The following is a 19,127-nucleotide window of genomic DNA, read 5'->3' as shown; positions in this document are numbered from 1 at the left end:
CCAGGAGTTCTTTCAAGGTTTAAGGTGTTAATGTTATTGTTATTTATTTGACTTCAAAATTTTAAAAGAGGGAAACCCCCCTTTGAGTGATTTCCTTGCTGCATTGATTAAAATCTTTATCAAAGAGGCATAAAACCTCTTTATCTTAAAAAACGTTACAATAATAACTGAAAACTGAAGGCTCAAACGGTAGTGAGCCATAGCAGAGCCACTATCTTGAAAGGGATCATTATGCCAAATCCTTAAACGTGTATCCACAAATCTTGGTGGAAGGGTAGGGGTCAGGGGGTCATTAAAACTAAACCTTCAAGCCTGAAAATAAAGAATACCAATAAAGGGAAACAGTATAGGGGGCCGTACACAAATTACGTCACGCTTTGAGGGGGGAGAGGGGGTTTCGCATTCGCAGAGCGTGACGACCCTTACAAAAAATATTGAGGTCTTATACAAAAAATGTGACATGGGGGGAGGGGGGTTGAAAAGGGTCGATTTTTGCGTGACATAATTTGTGTATCATCCCTAGGTTTAACCCTTTGGAGTCGGAGGGGTCATATATGACCCCAACATAGAAACGGCTGTATAAATTCACCCATTCGATAAAACAGAATACTGTCTTCGGCAAAGTTGTTGCAAATTGAGTCCTCTATTAGAGAAAAATTGGGATATTTGTATTTGGGACTTCATTGATAACCTAGAACATCCTGAACACCATGATATTTGAAAAAAAAAACGAAATAATTGACATACTATTTGTTCTAAAAGCTAAACTTGGACGTGGGTTTCGTTTATATGTACATATTCATTTAGCCTTCATCAAGAATATCAAAAGGTGTTTTATATTCTGGGATGTTCTAGGTGTTCCAAACTGTCCTGTAGTGAAGTCCTTCAAATCTACAAGAATAATTTTATGTATTTCCGCCACAACTAATAGCATTGCATAAGATACTGGGATCCGTGAAGCTCTTGACATTTACAATGTCATTTATAGACGCTATAGGAATATTCCAGGTCAGCCAAACTATCTTGGAGTTCAGGACTTCAGGTCTGCACTCGTAACAGTATCCATATCTGTTAAACTGAGAAACGCTACATAATCAATCGCAGTTACTGTAGCAATCTGAAGTCTAATAGCTTATTATAAACCTTTGGGACATCTTGGGTCGTCCAAACTGTTCTATAATAAAGTCCTGCAAATCTACTAGAATAACTTTTTGTGTTTTCGCCATAAATAATAGTATTGCATAACCTGCTGGGAATCGCGAAGCTCTTGAAATCTGAAATGACACTACAGGGATATTCCAGGTCAGCCAAACTTCCTTGGAGTTCAGGACTTCAGGTCTATACTCGTAACAGTATCCATATCTGTTATACTGAGTAATGCTGCATAATCAACCGCAGTTACTGGAGCAATCTGAAGTCTACTTTTTTATAATAACTGTTTGGGACATTCACGGTCGTCCAAACTGTTCTGTGATGAAGACCTTCAAATCTACAAGAACATTTTATGTGTTTTCACCATAAATAATAGCATAGCATAATCTGTTGAGATCCGTGAAGCTCTTGAAATCTCAAATGTCATTTAGAGACACCACAGGGATATTCCAGGCCAGCAAAACTTCCTTGGAATTTAGGACTTCAGGTCTACACTCGTAACTGTATCCATATCTGTTATACTGAGTAACGATGCATAATCAACCGCAGTTACTGGAACAATCTGAAGTCTCCTCCTCTTCTTGGCGTAACGTCCTCACTGGGACAAAGCCTGCTTCTCAGCTTAGTGTTTTATGAGCACTTCCACAGTTATTAACTGAGAGCTTCCTCTGCCAATGACCATTTTGCATGTGTATATCGTGTGAAGTCTATTTTTTATTATAAACCTTTGGAACATTCACGGTCTTCCAAACTGTTCTATAATGAAGCCCTTCAAATCTACAAGAAAAACTTTGTATTTTCACCATAAATAATAGCATAGGATCTGCTGAGATCCGTGAAGCTCTTGAAATCTCAAATCTCATTTAGAGACACTATGGGAATGTTCCAGGTCAGCCAAACTATCCATGAGTTCAGAAATTCAGGTCTACCCTCGTAACATCAGCTACATCTCACATACTGAGTAACGTTTCATAATCAATAGCGGTGACTGGACCAACCTAAAGTCTACTATATATTTTTATGAACCTTTGGGACATTGAGGGTCGTCCAAACTATCCTGAAGTTTAGCTCCCTTTAATCCCTTCAGGAATTTCGCTAGAAATTCCTCCACGGATTTTTCAAGAAATTCCTTCAGAAATTCATTTAAAAAATCCTTCAGAAATTCCTTAATGAATACCTCATGGATTCTTCAGAAAACCTCCAGAAATTCCTCAAGAAAATACTCCCGGGACAATTCCACGGATTCCACCGAGAATTCCATCAAGGATTTTTTTCAGAAATTCTTTCAAGAAGTCCAACATGAACTCTAATAAGAATCTCTCCAAGACCTGCTCCAATATTTATGTCAAAATTCCTTTATAAATCCCTCCAAGAATTCCTTCAGGTAATCCTCCAAGAATCTCTCTAGGATTTTTTCCAGGAATTCTTCCAAGAATTCCTACAAGAATACTTCCAAGAATTTCTTTAAGAATTTCTTGAAGAAATTTCTGGAGAATACCCTGGAGGAATTCCAGGAGCACTTTCTGAAAGAATTCATGTATTAATTTGTGAAGGAATTTTTAAAGAATTTCCCAGGTAAATTCTTAGATGAATTCCTTAAGGATTTCCTTGAACTGCGAGAAAATTTAGAATTTATTTTTTTCAATTTTTATTTTCTGGAGGAATTTCTGGAGGATTTCATGAATTATTTCCTGTAAGAATTCATGGAGTAATTCATGCGAGTAATTCCGAATTCACGTGAGGTATTTCCCGCAAGAACTGGAATTTAAGGAATTTCTGGAGAAATTCCTGTAGTAATTCCTACAGCAATCCCTGTTGAAATTCCAGCAATTATTCCTGGAGGAATTCCTAGAATATTTCTTAAAGGAATTCCTGGGGTGTTTCCCGGAACAATTCCTAGACGATTTCCTGTAGTAATTTCAGAAGGAGTTCGTAGAGTCATTCCTGGAGAAATTCCTGGAGTAATTCCTGAAAGAACTCCTGGAATATTTGCTGAAGGAATTTCTGGAATATATCCTGGAGTATATCCAGAAAGAATTCCTGGAGGAATCCCTGGAGCCCTGGAGGAATGACTGATGGAATCCCTGAAATAATTTAAGGAGGAATCCCTGTGAGGAATTCCGGGAAGAGCCCCTGTTGGAATTGCTGGAGGAATTCCTGGAGGTATTCCTGGAGGAACTCCTGGAAGTATTTCTGGAGGACACCGTGGAGGAATTTCTGAAGGAATCCCTTGATGAATTCATACATAAATTAGCAGTTATTCATGAAGAAATTCCTGGAGGAATTTCTGGAAAAATTACCCGGGAAGATTACCTGGAGGAATTCTCTGGAGAAATTTCTGGAGTATTCCCTGGAAGAATTCCTGGAGGAAACTCTGGAGGAGTCCCTGCAAGAATTTCTGGAAGATTCCCTTGAATCCTGAAGAAATCTCTGGATTAGTTGTTGGAGGGAATCTTGGATGAATTCCTGAAGGAGCTCTGGAGGAATTCCTGGAGGAATATCTGACTGAATTCCTGGAGGAATATCTGACTGAATTCCTTGATGATTTCATGGAGGAATTCGCGAAGGAATCCTTAGGGGTATTCCTGAAGGCATCCCTGAAGGAATCCCTTAACCCTTTCAGGACGGTTGGGTCATTTGCACCTCGCTGACGCATTCTACAGCGGCGAGGTTGGTGAAAAAAGTCGTCCCGAAGGGGTTAAGGAATCCCTGGAAGAATTTCTAGAGAAATCGCTGGAGGAATCCCTGTAGAAATTCCTAAGAAAATTCCTGGATGAATCCCTGGAAAACTTCTTGGAGGAATCCCAGGAGAAATTTCTGGATGAATTCTTGAGAAAATTTCCTTGAGGAGTTTTAAGGGAATGCCTGGAAAAATCTTTGGAGGAATCCCGTGAAATCCTCGGGGCATTTCTGGAGGAATGCCAGAGGAACTCCTGCAGGATTTTTCGAAAAGTTCTTGAAGTAATTCCTGAGGAACTCCTGAAGGAATTCCAGCATAGGTTCTGAATAAACTTTCGAGAAACTGCTGGGAAACTTCTGAAGAATTTAACGGGAAGTTCTGAGGCATTCCCTAGGAACTCGTAGAAGTTCTCGGAGAACATCACGGTGAATTTCTGAGGGACTCCTGGAGGAATTTCCGAGGAACGCCTAGAAGAATTCTTGGGTAATTTCCGACACTTCTAAATATCATAAAGATCATTTGTATGTCAGTGGATGCACAAGCAACACAAAGGAATACTCAAAACATTACGAGATACAACAGAGGTAATCGTGGAAGAATAAAGTAAAGAGATACAAGAGTGTAAGGCCTTCAAATCCCAGAATAGTTTGGATGACCTAGATCACCAAGTGAATGTTGCTAAGTTATCAGAATTGCACCCTGAGGTTCTAAGAGTAGCGTAGATTATATTCCGCGAGCATTCGCTACACTAAAAATATCCTAAGATTTACAGATATTGCGACCCATACTTCAAAATACATTGGGTCCATTTGTATGCCAGTGGACACCCAAATAGCAACAAATACAGATACTCGTAATATAATGAGATGCAACAGACACAATCGTGAAAGAATTATGCCGATAGAGTGAAGAAAAGCAAGAGTAGAGCCTGTAGACCTTGAAGTACCTAATTCCAGAATAGTTTGGAAAGCCTGGAATATCCCATAAATGTACCAAAAGCATTATAGATGTGCACTGGGGTTCCATCAGCACTATAGACTACATTCCACGAAAATATTTCACAACTCCAGCATGAGACAGTATGTAGATATCGTAAGCCAAACTTCAAAGTGTATTGGAGGCCATTTGTATTTCACGGAATGTCCAACTACCACAATATCAAGTTGCTCATAGCATTGTGAGGTGTAATGGACATCAACGTGTCTAAATTTCTTGGACAGAGTGAACACAAACGATGGTAGATGTTTTAGATCTTAAGAAAATGAATTCTAGAGAAGTTTGGATGACCTTGATCACCCAGTTCATGTACCATGAATGTTCGAGGGGTGCTTTGAGGCTTTTTAAGTACCGTAGACAATGTTCTGTAATCATTCATCGTGTATAAAATTTGGTTGAGAATGTGGAAAAACTTCCTGGAAGGGTCCTTATAAGCCCTTATAAAATTTCCAGAAAAAATATTATGTGTTGCTGTTTGTTCTTATTGTACATCGTATTGCGTACGGTACGTGTTTATCGATATTTGCGGTTTCATTAGCCGAGTGTATGTTTTACTTAACTCCAAAAGCTATACTTACAAATACTAGCGTGAGTAAGAAATGGAAAAATTGGGATGGAATTTGGGAAAAAGTCACTGGTTCTCTAGGTGAGACTCAAACTTACAACTCCTACTAGTTCAAGTAGGAGTCGTGAGTTCGATTCTTACCGAGAGGACGAGTAGATTTTTCGCAAATTCCACTCAAATTTTCTCAGTCACGTCAAATAAATATATGAGTGTATGCTAATAAAAATCGCAAAAAAAGCGAACCATTTTCAGTGTAAAACCAGTTTATAGTCAGCAATGCGCTGTCATTTCAATAATCATACGCTTTTTTTTCAGTTTCTACTGGCAATTATGGCTGTTCAACATTTATCACTCCGGTTAGTAAACTACCTACAAGACGTATTACACCATTAGAAACATCTTCATCATAATCAGCACTGGACAAGTCCGAAAGAGTTCTTATAAACAACTGTATTTACAAGCAATAAAGAGTACCTTAGGGGGGTGTTTATGGGCTCTATAAAAATCCGAAAATCCAAGGGTAGGTTCACAATCTTTACCAAAGTTCTCCCACGTTGCGTTTGTACGTTATTTGTACCTCTTATCAATGTGTTCAGTTTGTGTTAAGACTTTCAAATAGTTTATCAATTTCAATCAAAATTGAGTACGACTAGTTAACGCATTACTTGTACTTTTTATGGAAATAGTTTATAGCTCAACCAAAATTCAGTTTGACTGGTTCACCAAGTCTTCCCAGGTTGCGAGGTGACGCATTACTTGCACAAATTTTTGATCACATAGTATCTTATGAAAGTCTGAAATAGTTCGTAAGACATTCTTGCGTTTAATCAAAAATAATCATAGCTGGTTCACCAAGTCTTCCCAGGTTGCGAGGTGACGCATTACTTGCCTAAATTTTTAATCACATATTATCTTATGAAACTTTGAAATAGTTCATAAGACATTCTTGCGTTTAATCGAGAATAATCATAGCTGGTTCACCAAGTCTTCCCAGGTTGCAAGGTGACGCATTACTTGCCTAAATTTTGAATCACATTGTATCTTATGAAACTTTGAAATAGTTCATAAGACATTCTTGCGTTTAATCGAGAATAATCATAGCTGGTTCACCAAGTCTTCCCAGGTTGCGAGGTGACGCATTACTTGCCTAAATTTTTAATCACATATTATCTTATGAAACTTTGAAATAGTTCATAAGACATTCTTGCGTTTAATCGAGAATAATCATAGCTGGTTCACCAAGTCTTCCCAGGTTGCAAGGTGACGCATTACTTGCCTAAATTTTGAATCACATGGTCTCTTATGAAACTTTGAAATAGTTCATAAGACATTCTTGTGTTTAATCAGAAATAATCATAGCTGGTTCACCAAGTCTTCCCAGGTTGCGAGATGACGCATTACTTGCACAAATTTTTCAACACATAGTATCTTATGAAACTTTGAAATAGTTCATAAGACATTCTTGCGTTTAATCGAGAATAATCATAGCTGGTTCACCAAGTCTTCCCAGGTTGCGAGATGACGCATTACATACTTGCCTAAATTTTGAATCACATGGTCTCTTATGGAACTTTGAAATAGTTCATAAGACATTCTTGCATTTAATCGAAAATAATCATAGCTGGTTCACCAAGTCTTCCCAGGTTGCGAGGTGACGCATTACTTGCCTAAATTTTTAATCACATATTATCTTATGAAACTTTGAAATAGTTCATAAGACATTCTTGCGTTTAATCGAGAATAATCATAGCTGGTTCACCAAGTCTTCCCAGGTTGCAAGGTGACGCATTACTTGCCTAAATTTTGAATCACATTGTATCTTATGAAACTTTGAAATAGTTCATAAGACATTCTTGCGTTTAATCGAGAATAATCATAGCTGGTTCACCAAGTCTTCCCAGGTTGCAAGGTGACGCATTACTTGCCTAAATTTTGAATCACATTGTATCTTATGAAACTTTGAAATAGTTCATAAGACATTCTTGCGTTTAATCGAGAATAATCATAGCTGGTTCACCAAGTCTTCCCAGGTTGCGAGGTGACGCATTACTTGCCTAAATTTTTAATCACATATTATCTTATGAAACTTTGAAATAGTTCATAAGACATTCTTGCGTTTAATCGAGAATAATCATAGCTAGTTCACCAAGTCTTCCCAGGTTGCAAGGTGACGCATTACTTGCCTAAATTTTGAATCACATTGTATCTTATGAAACTTTGAAATAGTTCATAAGACATTCTTACGTTTAATCAAAAATAATCATAGCTGGTTCACCAAAACTTCCTAGGTTGCGAGGTGACGCATTACTTGCCTAAATTTTGAATCACATGGTCTCTTATGAAACTTTTAAATAGTTCATAAGACATTCTTGCGTTTAATCAAAAATAATAATAGCTGGTTCACCAAGTCTTCCCAGGTTGCGAGGTGACGCATTACTTGCAAAATTTTGAATCACATTGTATCTTATGAAACTTTGAAATAGTTCATAAGACATTCTTGCGTTTGATCGAAAATAATCATAGCTGGTTCACCAAGTCTTCCCAGGTTGCGAGATGACGCATTACTTGCCTAAATTTTGAATCACATGGTCTCTTATGGAACTTTTAAATAGTTCATAAGACATTCTTGCGTTTAATCAAAAATAATCATAGCTGGTTCACCAAAACTTCCTAGGTTGCGAGGTGACGCATTACTTGCCTAAATTTTGAATCACATGGTCTCTTATGAAACTTTGAAATAGTTCATAAGACATTCTTGCGTTTAATCAAAAATAATAATAGCTGGTTCACCAAGTCTTCCCAGGTTGCGAGATGACGCATTACTTGCCTAAATTTTTATTCACATAGTATCTTATGAAAGTCTGAAATAGTTCGTAAGACTTTCTTGCGTTTAATCAAAAATAATCATAGCAGGTTCACCAAGTCTTCCCAGGTTGCGAGGTGACGCATTACTTGCCTAAATTTTTAATCACATAGTATCCTATGAAACTTTGAAATAGTTCATAAGAGATTCTTGCGTTTAATCTAGAATAATCATAGCTGGTTCACCAAGTCTTCCCAGGTTGCGAGGTGACGCATTACTTGCCTAAATTTTGAATCACATGGTCTCTTATGAAACTTTGAAATAGTTCATAAGAGATTCTTGTGTTTAATCAGAAATAATCATAGCTGGTTCACCAAGTCTTCCCAGGTTGCGAGGTGACGCATTACTTGCCTAAATGTTTAATCACATAGTATACCGCATTTAGTTCACTACTGGACTGCGAACTGCGACTTTATAAGTGCGAAAACGTAAATGAAAGTGCGCGATTGCATCAAATCAGGTTGATGTCTTCGGCGCACTATTTCTTCAATCTATAGAGAACAAGTGCTCTGAAGACACCGAGTTGATTTGATGCAATCGCGCACTTTTATTAGCGTTTTCGCACTCGTGAAAACTAGTGCGATAGTCCAGTGGTGAACTAAATGCGCTATATCTTATGAAAGTCTGAAATAGTTCGTAAGACATTCTTGCGTTTAATCAAAAATAATCATAGCTGGTTCACCAAGTCTTCCCAGGTTACGCATTACTTGCCTAAATTTTGAATCACATTGTATCTTATGAAACTTTGAAATAGTTCATAAGACATTCTTGCGTTTAATCGAAAATAATCATAGCTGGTTCACCAAGTCTTCCCAAGTTGCGAGGTGACGCATTACTTGCCTAAATTTTGAATCACATTGTATCTTATGAAACTTTGAAATAGTTCATAAGACATTTTTGCGTTTAATCGAAAATAATCATAGCTGGTTCACCAAGTCTTCCCAGGTTGCGAGATGACGCATTACTTGCCTAAATTTTTAATCACATTGTATCTTATGAAAGTCTGAAATAGTTCGTAAGACATTCTTGCGTTTAATCAAAAATAATCATAGCTGGTTCACCAAGTCTTCCCAGGTTGCGAGGTGACGCATTACTTGCCTAAATTTTGAATCACATTGTATCTTATGAAACTTTGAAATAGTTCATAAGACATTCTTGCGTTTAATCGAAAATAATCATAGCTGGTTCACCAAGTCTTCCCAAGTTGCGAGGTGACGCATTACTTGCCTAAATTTTGAATCACATTGTATCTTATGAAACTTTGAAATAGTTCATAAGACATTTTTGCGTTTAATCGAAAATAATCATAGCTGGTTCACCAAGTCTTCCCAGGTTGCGAGATGACGCATTACTTGCCTAAATGTTTAATCACATAGTATCTTATGAAAGTCTGAAATAGTTCGTAAGACATTCTTGCGTTTAATCAAAAATAATCATAGCTGGTTCACCAAATCTTCCCAGGTTGCGAGGTGACGCATTACTTGCCTAAATTTTGAATCACATTGTATCTTATGAAACTTTGAAATAGTTCATAAGACATTCTTGCGTTTAATCGAAAATAATCATAGCTGGTTCACCAAGTCTTCCCAGGTTGCGAGATGACGCATTACTTGCCTAAATTTTTAATCACATAGTATCTTATGAAAGTCTGAAATAGTTCGTAAGACATTCTTGCGTTTAATCAGAAATAATCATTGCTGGTTGACCAAGTCTTCCCAGGTTGCGGGGTGACGCATTACTTGCCTGAATTAGTTTATAAGAGATTCTTGCGTTTAATACAGAAATAAAGAAAATATCAGGTCGAACATACTGTTAACCCTTTATAAGGCCAAGAAAACTAGAAGAGTTATCATCGCATACTATTATGCAAATGATTATATACATGATTACATGTACAAATCTATTTTTGTTTAAAAGAAACTCTCAAAAATCTAGGTGGCAATATAGTTGCCACTGCCCGTTTAGGCCAAAAACGCTGGTGGCAATATAGTTGCCACTGCCCGTTAACCCCAAAAACGAGCTTTTGAGGTGGCAATATAGTTGCCACTGCCCGTTTAGGCCACCAGCGCTGGTGGCAATATTCTTGCCACTGCCCGTTCAGGGTACTTTTCTTCTTTTGACTTCGACAAAAAGCCGGAAAAGAGATTTTAGAGTGGATTGGGGCTTAACCCATAATATAAACTGTGTAGTTCAGCTCATGTCAACCCAGAATTTGATTATATCTTAAAATATTTACCAAATCTATAATTTTACAATAAGTTTGAGCTAATTTTCTTCACGCGGTCAAAATTAGCCATTTTTGAGACTACAAATGGCTCCTAAATTGTTGTTAAAGCTTTGTTTAGTACCAAAAAAATACCAGGCGATTTTAGTAGTCCCAATTTTGCGTAAACCAAAAAAAAAGTTCGAAATAAATTGTTATAAAACAGAAAAAAAATACAAACAGTAGGTGGCAATATAGTTGCCACTGCCTTATAAAGGGTTAAACTGATGTATTTAATATTTGAAGCATTAATCCAACTTTTTTGTGATATTCAAAAGATCAGATGTACACCAAATGATGGACAGTGGCAAGTATGTATATTATCACCTAGATTTTAAGGAGTTTTTTTCGAATAAGTGGTTTCGTATATTAATCATATAAATGATGGTTTCCATGGAAGACTTCGTAGACACGTTGTCCATTTTTATCCGTCTTAAAAAGGGGTATTCTGATCGCCATCTAATGAACGAAGTGCAGAAATGGTAGGTTCATCGAAAAGTGGAGCAATGACGTATAGATATGCATTTAGATTAATCGGTACATTGTTTGAATCGTAAAATAATTTTATTGACTATTTTCATAAACCGCTAAAGTAAAAGTGTAACAAAAATCATTTTTTGTCTCTGCTAGCGTTCGAACTATAGTCTGATGTAATATAGCAGCAGTTGTCTATCAACCGAAATCGATCCTGCATCGAAGAATCCCATTTCGTGAAATCTGTAGCTCGGGTCCGACTGATGGTTTTTGGTCTCTACGAAGGCACTGTAACTTCCGCAGCTATTATTCGGAACCGGAAGGGGGCTGCTCTTGAACCGCCACAGCCCACAACAGATAGTCATCGAGCAGGGATTGGCGTCCTTTTTATCTAACGGGATATCCAATCCGATATCCCAGTAGCGTGATTTTTTTCCTTGAAATCTGCGATTGTGCCGTCGGTCTGATTAGAGCCCGTTCTCTTGTCCGCATGTCGCACGTTACAGGTGATTGTTAAACCATCTTCCACGGCTCTGAGGTCAGTCTCTTGGGGCTGAATATTTTTTGTTTTTTCGGGAAACTTCCTCATGGCCACTACGCGATTGGATGTTAAACCGTTCCTCGGGCAATTTTTGCAGCACTTTTTTGAGCTCCTGTGTGACCGTATTTTTCTCCTCTCATTCGTTGAGTTTGAGCTCCAGAAGGTAAATACTTTATTCATCAATCTAAAAAAAAACACGATGTTGAGTTTGAGTATTGGGGTAGTAATAATGGCACAAGACTTACCTGATTTCCTCCTGCGAAATTTTCAGGCTTTTCCTTGGTGGTGGCCTCCAGCGACAGAATGATACATCCGCCGCGTTTTTATTTCACTGAACAAGTAGAACAGTCGCAATAATATGCTCGATATCACCCGTTTTCAGTTTTACTGATTTTATTTATATTTTTGTGTTGTGCTGGTGCGAGCCGGCGGTGATGATGCTGAATGCTGATTGGCCAAACGATCTGTCAAAATGTTGCTGTAGCAGCTTTACCGTACTGCACCTACAACCTGATTGTTTCATCCCAAAAATAATAATTTTATCATTTTTAATACTTATTTCAATAGAAATAATTACATGTAATGTGTTTAATAAAAAGTATATCAAAACTACGCACTCAAACGCGTTTTAAAATTTCTATTCAAGTTCAATCTGAAGTAAAATTTCAAAAACTACATTTTTACCCTAACTTGGGACAAGTACGGTAAATTTGTTTACGCTATTGTGTCGCCATCTATTGGAATTTGAAGGAACATTAAACAGTTTCCATTTGTTTCCGATAGAGTTAAACCATAGTTGAAGCGCCTCTCGCGGTGGAATGTGTCGGAAACCGATGCAGGTAGTCCATTGTACCCGACCAGAAGCTCCTAACAAGATTATAACAAAATTATTACAACCGTTGTTAGAAATAACACAATCTGATATAATTTTGTTGGAAGGATTCGTATATGTGAATAACCATAACAAACTTGTAACAAAATTTGTTATTATTTTAAAAGCAAAACTATAACAAAACTTGTATTATTTATTCAAACAGATATATGACAGCATTTGTTACATTATGCATATCAAAATAATTGCCTATAACAAAATATCGTAACACATTTATTGTAGTATTTGCTACATTTTTTGTAACAAAATAATTTTAAAATGTGTTAGGTTTTATTTTATATTTACGCGAAATAGTTTGATCATTTTTGTAATACTGACCACTCGAGTCAAAAGCCAGAAAACAAAACTTATATAATTCATTTAGAACGCAACGCCCAAATCGTCATGTTTTAACAACCCCCCCCTCTTCCATTACGCTTTTTTGTATGAAAGTCCTAAAATTTTTGTATAGACCATAACGTTCGGTTGTACTTTTCCCTCTCCCTTGAGCGACGCGTAATTTGGGGACGGCGTCATATTTTTTTGAAAAAAAGTTCAACTGAGTTGTCATTTAGTTATAATCTGCCGAATTCTTCGAAACCAGCAGTGCTTTGTAGCGTTTTAAAGAACATACTTTCTGCTGGAAGCTGTGGCGAAGAACCTGTTGACGCAACAGCACAGTACTTTCCTAGAATCTAGATGATGTTGGGTTAGTTTTGTGGCACAATTGTTAAGTCTTGTCTGGTATGAAACAAAACAAGAAAACATTGACAATCTTCCCCTTCATCAGATCATTAGCTTTTCTTTCTTCTCTGTTAACCTTAGTTTTGTATTCTTACGCGATTAGTCGGGTAAACAACGTGAAAAAAGGTTTGGAACTTCTTATCAGACCGTTTTCCAATTTTAGTAGGATATCAAAGATACAGTAGACGTTCGATAACTGCAACATGTATACGTTTCACTTAGCGAACAAAAATCCGATAACTGGAACGCCTGACCAGGGTTGTGCAGTTTCAGGAGGGTCAATGTCGAATGACACTCGCTCTAACCATCACTTCATACGACAAACGCAGTCCATCAAAACATAATCGATTCACACAAAAGCCACTCAAGCCAACCCTCGTTCAATGCAGAGTCAACCACATCCAACAGCAGCGATCGTCTCTTGTTTTCGAACCACACAATGAAACACCGAAGCGAGTTTTTGTTCTACGCTTTGCATTCTATTCATAGGGCGTGCTATGTTTGTGTTTGCTGCGCCATGCAATACTACTTAACAAATTGACCCTCATCCTGGCATTTTCAGACGAGAGTCACCCAGCAGTGAGTGACACAGCTCTGCGTCGGAACGACGGTTAAGAAGCGTTCGGCTACTCAAGAGATTTGCAGAGAAAGAGCGTGGCGGCGGCAGCCACCGTATCAATGCGTTCGTCTCGAATGTGTTCGATAGCAACATAGAGACGGTCGGCTGTAGCGTTGATGGAGGAAGAAGGGCAATGTTGATGTTGCGGCTTTTTTGTGTTATGATGGTGATAATGCACAAGACTGCGCCTGACAGTATCAACAAACCATCAACTGACGTTAAGAACAAACGTCCACAGTGCATCAGAACTTCAGACGCACGAATATCAAAAAGCTTCAAACAACAGTGCATTTGATTATTCTGTTCTTGCTTAAAATAAGAAGATCAGATGCGCTGGTTTTGTTTACGAAGATATTTGTGCGCTCGAAATCGTGAGTAGGTGCCAAAGTCGGCCATTGTGGCGGCCATGTTGGGATTCTAACAAGTCTGTCCTTAAATGAACGAGAACTTCATCCGTCTGTTCATTTGGGCTAAATAACATGGTGCACCATTTTGACATTAGGAGGTGCTTGCAGTTTAACCCTTATGTGGCCGGCAGGGTACCCGGGTACCTAGCACCCATTTAAAATACACGGTGCAGAAAAAAGCAAAAAGTTTGTCGGCCACATAACGGTTAAAAGCATTGCAGTTAAACCGCTTGCACTGACCGAACGTCTACCGCAATAACCTTTGTAAGAAGATGCGTTATTCGACGCTCCATCAACAACATTATGTTATTTCCAACACATTTGTGTATCCCAAAAACAATCACTCACTTGATTGGACAAACAGTTCGAAAGTTATAGGAAGATTGTGAACTTCATTTTGTAGAAACGATTAAAGTTTCTTACGTGAAATGATGATAATTGGTTGTTTTTATCGATAAACTCTAAGTAAGAACAAAGAAATATAACTTTGGAATAAGTGAATTCTCAGTTTGTAAATCAATCATGCGTTTTATTGTTTTAAACAAGCGTCATTTCTATGTGAGCATCCCTATCAACCAGATTCGGATTTCCTTTATAGTGCTTTATCTGATGATAGTGCTCGCCATCGATTCAATACAAATTGATATCCATCGATATCGAAAATCTGTCACTGGTTGACCGGGATGTTTCAGGCAATTTGGCCGATAAAACCCTCAAGACGAATAGAACAATCCTGTCGATAATACCCAAAGTCATCCTATCTAAAACGACCGATATTGCATGTGCTGCAACTTGTTTCCGTTACATGGAACTATGTTTTGTATGCCTTCCAATACTTTTGAGTTGAATTGTACAAAAAATGACGTATCTTTACACGCGAAATCATTAGATCGATTACAATAAATACCAAAACAGTACTGCTGTTCTAATTTCGCCAAAAAGTATACCAAGTAGTGAATGTTGTTGAACATGGAAAAAGCAAAAGTGGAACTAAATAATTATAACATGGAATTTGTTTATTCTACCTATTTTGCTTCGACCTTAAGGAGCATCTTTTAGATATGTTACGATAAAATTGGAAATTTTCAACCCTCCCTGCCTCCTCCAAAACTGACGATAAAGTTAATGGATGACCCCTTATGTGATAGATTCCAGTGGATTCAATTTCATTGCTTAAAATTAAAAAAAAGTGGAATATAACTAAATTATATCTACAGCTGTTATCATATCTGCATATGATATAATTGTGAAAGATTAAAACAAAATCACTAACGACAAATCAAGTCTATTATACGTCAACGAGTTCAATGTGACGTCATACTACCCCGCTCGTGTGCGTCTGACAAACAAGGATTTGAATGAGGAAACTGGAAATACGTAGAACCAGTAAAGCTTCTATCACCGCCCTCTTCAAGTGTTGTGATGGCCTCATTGGCAAAGGCGTCAGATTGCTACCGATGGTAGGTGTCTTGGTTCAAATCCCGTTCGGATCCGAAAATTTTATAACGTACTGGAAACTATTTTTTATGTTACCTACTTTTTCTAAAAATAGAATAACACACTTAAAAATATTTACCCAAAAAATGAGTATAAAAATTTAGTTTTTACCCTAAAAGGTTGCCAAGGAATTATAACACAATTTGTTATAATTTTGTTAAATTCTATCATATTTCATGGAACAAGTTTTGTAATGTTTTTGTTATGATCATAACAAAAGTTATTACATTTTTGTTCTTTGCTTGTGGGAACTTTGTTAGAATTTTTGTTATTTTAACTACTAACGGTACATGTTTTATAACAACCCTTGTTATAAAAATTTGTTGTAACAAAATAACACAGCTTGTTATAATTTTGTAATGCCCATCTAGTCGGGTAAGCTTGTAATTCTCCATATAGGACATTTTCAAACAAAAAATCCCTTTCCGGGAAGCGTGGGCATCTGGAGAGAAGTATTTCAGACGACATCGTACGTTACACTGATGGCTCCCTTCTCGAAGGTCGAGCATGTGCTGTTGTCCACTCTTGTGAGCTTAGGCTACATCAATCTTACTCGCTTGGTAGACACTGCACCGTTTTTCAGGCCGAAATCTTTGCTCTGATGGGCGGAGTGCAATCAGCACTTCAGCAGCACGTAATGGGCAAAGTAATATACTTCTGTTCAGATAGCCAGGCTGCTATTAAAATACTTGCTTTCGTCAACTCTAGGTTTAAGTTAGTTATTGTTTGTCGAACTCATATCGAGCAGCTGAATTCAGCAAACGCTGTTCACCATGCATGGGTATTTGGGCATTTTTCCATCGCTGGAAATGAATTGACTGATGAGTTAGCTCGCACTGGAGCATCACATGACTTCATTGGCCCTGAGCCAGCTATTCTGATATCGTATTGTTGGGTTAAGATTCGGGCTGCCACTCAGCACAAACAATATTGAAATAGTTTGGAGTCATGCCGTCAAACAAAATTGTATTGTTCTGAACCATCCTCAGGGGTGGCGAAATATCTAACAAATCTGCAGAATTGCAGTATGCTGATCAAAGCATTGACTGGCCATTGCCGACTCAGCTATCACATGTCGTAAATTCAGCGAGCTGATTCATTTGTATGTTGTGATTTGTTTGTATGTGAATCCGATTAACATCGTATCGTTTGATAAGTAACTGTTCAGTTTTTGCCTAACTGCGTTTCCGAGTACCTACTCGGTAAACACTTATTAAGTAAAACTTACTTCACCTGTTGTTCTGCACACGCTGTGGTAAAAGAGTTATAGGCTCTCTTCACGCTTTATGCGTTATCACAGTGCCCTTTTCAGGGCGCTGTTTGAACCCATTGTTATACGCTTATGCGTTAGAACCCTCTTCCAAATTATCTTTTCCTATTTCCCTACGTATCCCTATCCTTATCCAAATTTCTTTCTTTTCCCCTCAGGTAGATAATGAAATAGGCTTTTATTGTGACAATGGCACAAATGTCCTAAATAGAGGATAGCGAGCGTCTTGAGCCAGCCTTCTAATACCTGATACCAGGCTTCCCAGCTTGTCCGGAATGCGCAGACTGCGACGATACCGTGGAGCAGGTGTTCTTTAAATGCTCAGCTTCGTGGAGCAAAGTTTCAGGAGATATCACTCCGGACAACATTGTCGACACGATGTGTACGGGGGCGGACAAGTGGGATTCCGTTACTTCCACGGCCTCCCTTGTCGTACTTGAACTGCAGAGAACATGAAAGGACGACCAACAGCCCTCTACCCATCCAGGAGCTTGAGTCCAACGGATTCCCTTCACGAAGTCATCCATAATAGGCGTACAGCGAAGGGAGGCGCGGCTGGGAATTGACCCATAACCCTTTCGTGACGAACCAGCACAATTGTGCTGTTGAACGGTAGCGGTTTTGCATGTTTTTTCATCTGTTCAGACTTTGTTTTATGTGATGTAAACTATTTCAATAATTCAGCCATTACTTATACTCATTTGTGTGTAAACAAACTTTAAGTTGCCTGTGAGATTTATCACAACAAGGTAAACAAAAAGTGGACAAAAACCGTAGACCATGAAAAAGTTTTGTATGTCGCATAATTTTTATTTCCAGTTTGTCTAGATAGTCAAAGCAAGAAATCGAAAGATAAAGAGTATTTCTTTCAAATGAGGTAAAATAACTGTTGTTTTGTTGGGAAATCTTAGAGTTCTGGAGAGCCAAAGATGAGCCATTTGTATGGAGATTCCTTTTTTTTTGCACTCCGTCACGAAAGGGAATAACCATCCGCATACAAAGTGAACGTTTGATCCTCGCGACCACAAGGCCGCGCCAAAGTGTTATCTCAAGCAATTTATGTTGCGCACCACTGCGATGCAATAAATCTACTAAGCATTTTGATTATATTAGAAAAAAATCAAGCTGCCAAGCTGCACTTCATACTTAGCAACACCATTCTATACTTTTAAAACACGCTAATAAATTCTCAAGACATTCTAATTCACCTCACCTCGATATCTGTTGCTACCTGCCATATGCAAGTTTGGCACACAACCTAAAGTTAAAGAGGACGGAATGTGATTTACGCCCCAGTTTTGACTACAACTTCTTGACTAGCGCCACCCGATGTTGATTAGCAGACCGTGAGTACAATAAAACGATTTTATAACCGGTCTGTATTGATGGCCGCTCGATCAACTTCTTGTTGTTTTTTTGGCTCTACAGTCAAAGCCATATAGGGTCTGGGACCATTTGGGCAGGAGCACCTATTTTGGGCACTTGCTGCTATAACTCAGTCAATTTTCAACCGATTGACTTGATTTTTGAAACATGATCAGCTAGGCACAGTCAGGGATGGCATTCACCATTTGCAAAGAGTTACATTCACTTGCTACTATCTCAGTTCATAAGCATGCTATCAAAAAACAATGTATGGATGACTTTTACCTTGTAGTTTTATCTGAAAGTTTGCCGAACAGCATAAGGGTCGCACATGCATGCTTAACTCGTGAGCGAGCTGTGAAAGCAACTCTCCACGCCGTGAATGTAATTTACAATCACGGCGTGGAGAGTTGCTTTCACAGCTCGCTCACGAGTTAAGCATGCGTGTGCGACCCTTATGCTGTTCGGCAAACTTTCAGATAAAACTACAAGGTAAAAGTCATCCATACATTGTTTTTTGATAGCACGCTTATGAACTGAGATAGTAGCAAGTGAATGTAACTCTTTGCAAATGGTGAATGCCATCCCTGGGCACAGTATCTAGCCATGTACAAAAAATCAAGGCAATCGGTTTGAAATTGTTTGAGTTGTAGCAGCAAGTGCCCAAAATAGGTGCTCCTGCCCAAATGGTCCCAGACCCTATTGAAACAGCTGCTCTTGCTATGTAATTGCATTTTTAATCACAGATTCTCGCTACTGAGTGAGAGTTTGTATGTGTAACGAGTCCTTGTACGAGTTTATTCATACACTAACGCCAGTT

General features: G+C 38.2%; 1 protein-coding gene and 1 long non-coding RNA gene across 2 annotated transcripts in view; one reads left to right on the top strand and one right to left on the bottom strand.

Annotated features, from left to right (window-relative positions):
* LOC109427879 (uncharacterized) overlaps positions 1-19,127 on the top strand; it is a 224,061-nt gene that overhangs the window by 186,003 nt on the left and 18,931 nt on the right. The window lies entirely within an intron of this gene.
* LOC109418746 (uncharacterized) lies at positions 10,908-12,052 on the bottom strand. The gene is made up of 2 exons (XR_002132169.3): positions 11,780-12,052; positions 10,908-11,718 (listed from the first exon to the last, which is right to left on the bottom strand). It is a non-coding gene; the product is annotated as an uncharacterized LOC109418746 (long non-coding RNA).

This window comes from Aedes albopictus, chromosome 2 (assembly GCF_035046485.1).
Source record: "Aedes albopictus strain Foshan chromosome 2, AalbF5, whole genome shotgun sequence".
NCBI classification, from domain to species: domain Eukaryota; kingdom Metazoa; phylum Arthropoda; class Insecta; order Diptera; family Culicidae; genus Aedes; species Aedes albopictus.
The sequence above is the reverse complement of the archived record's forward strand: the minus strand, read 5'-3'. Positions and strand labels throughout refer to the sequence as shown.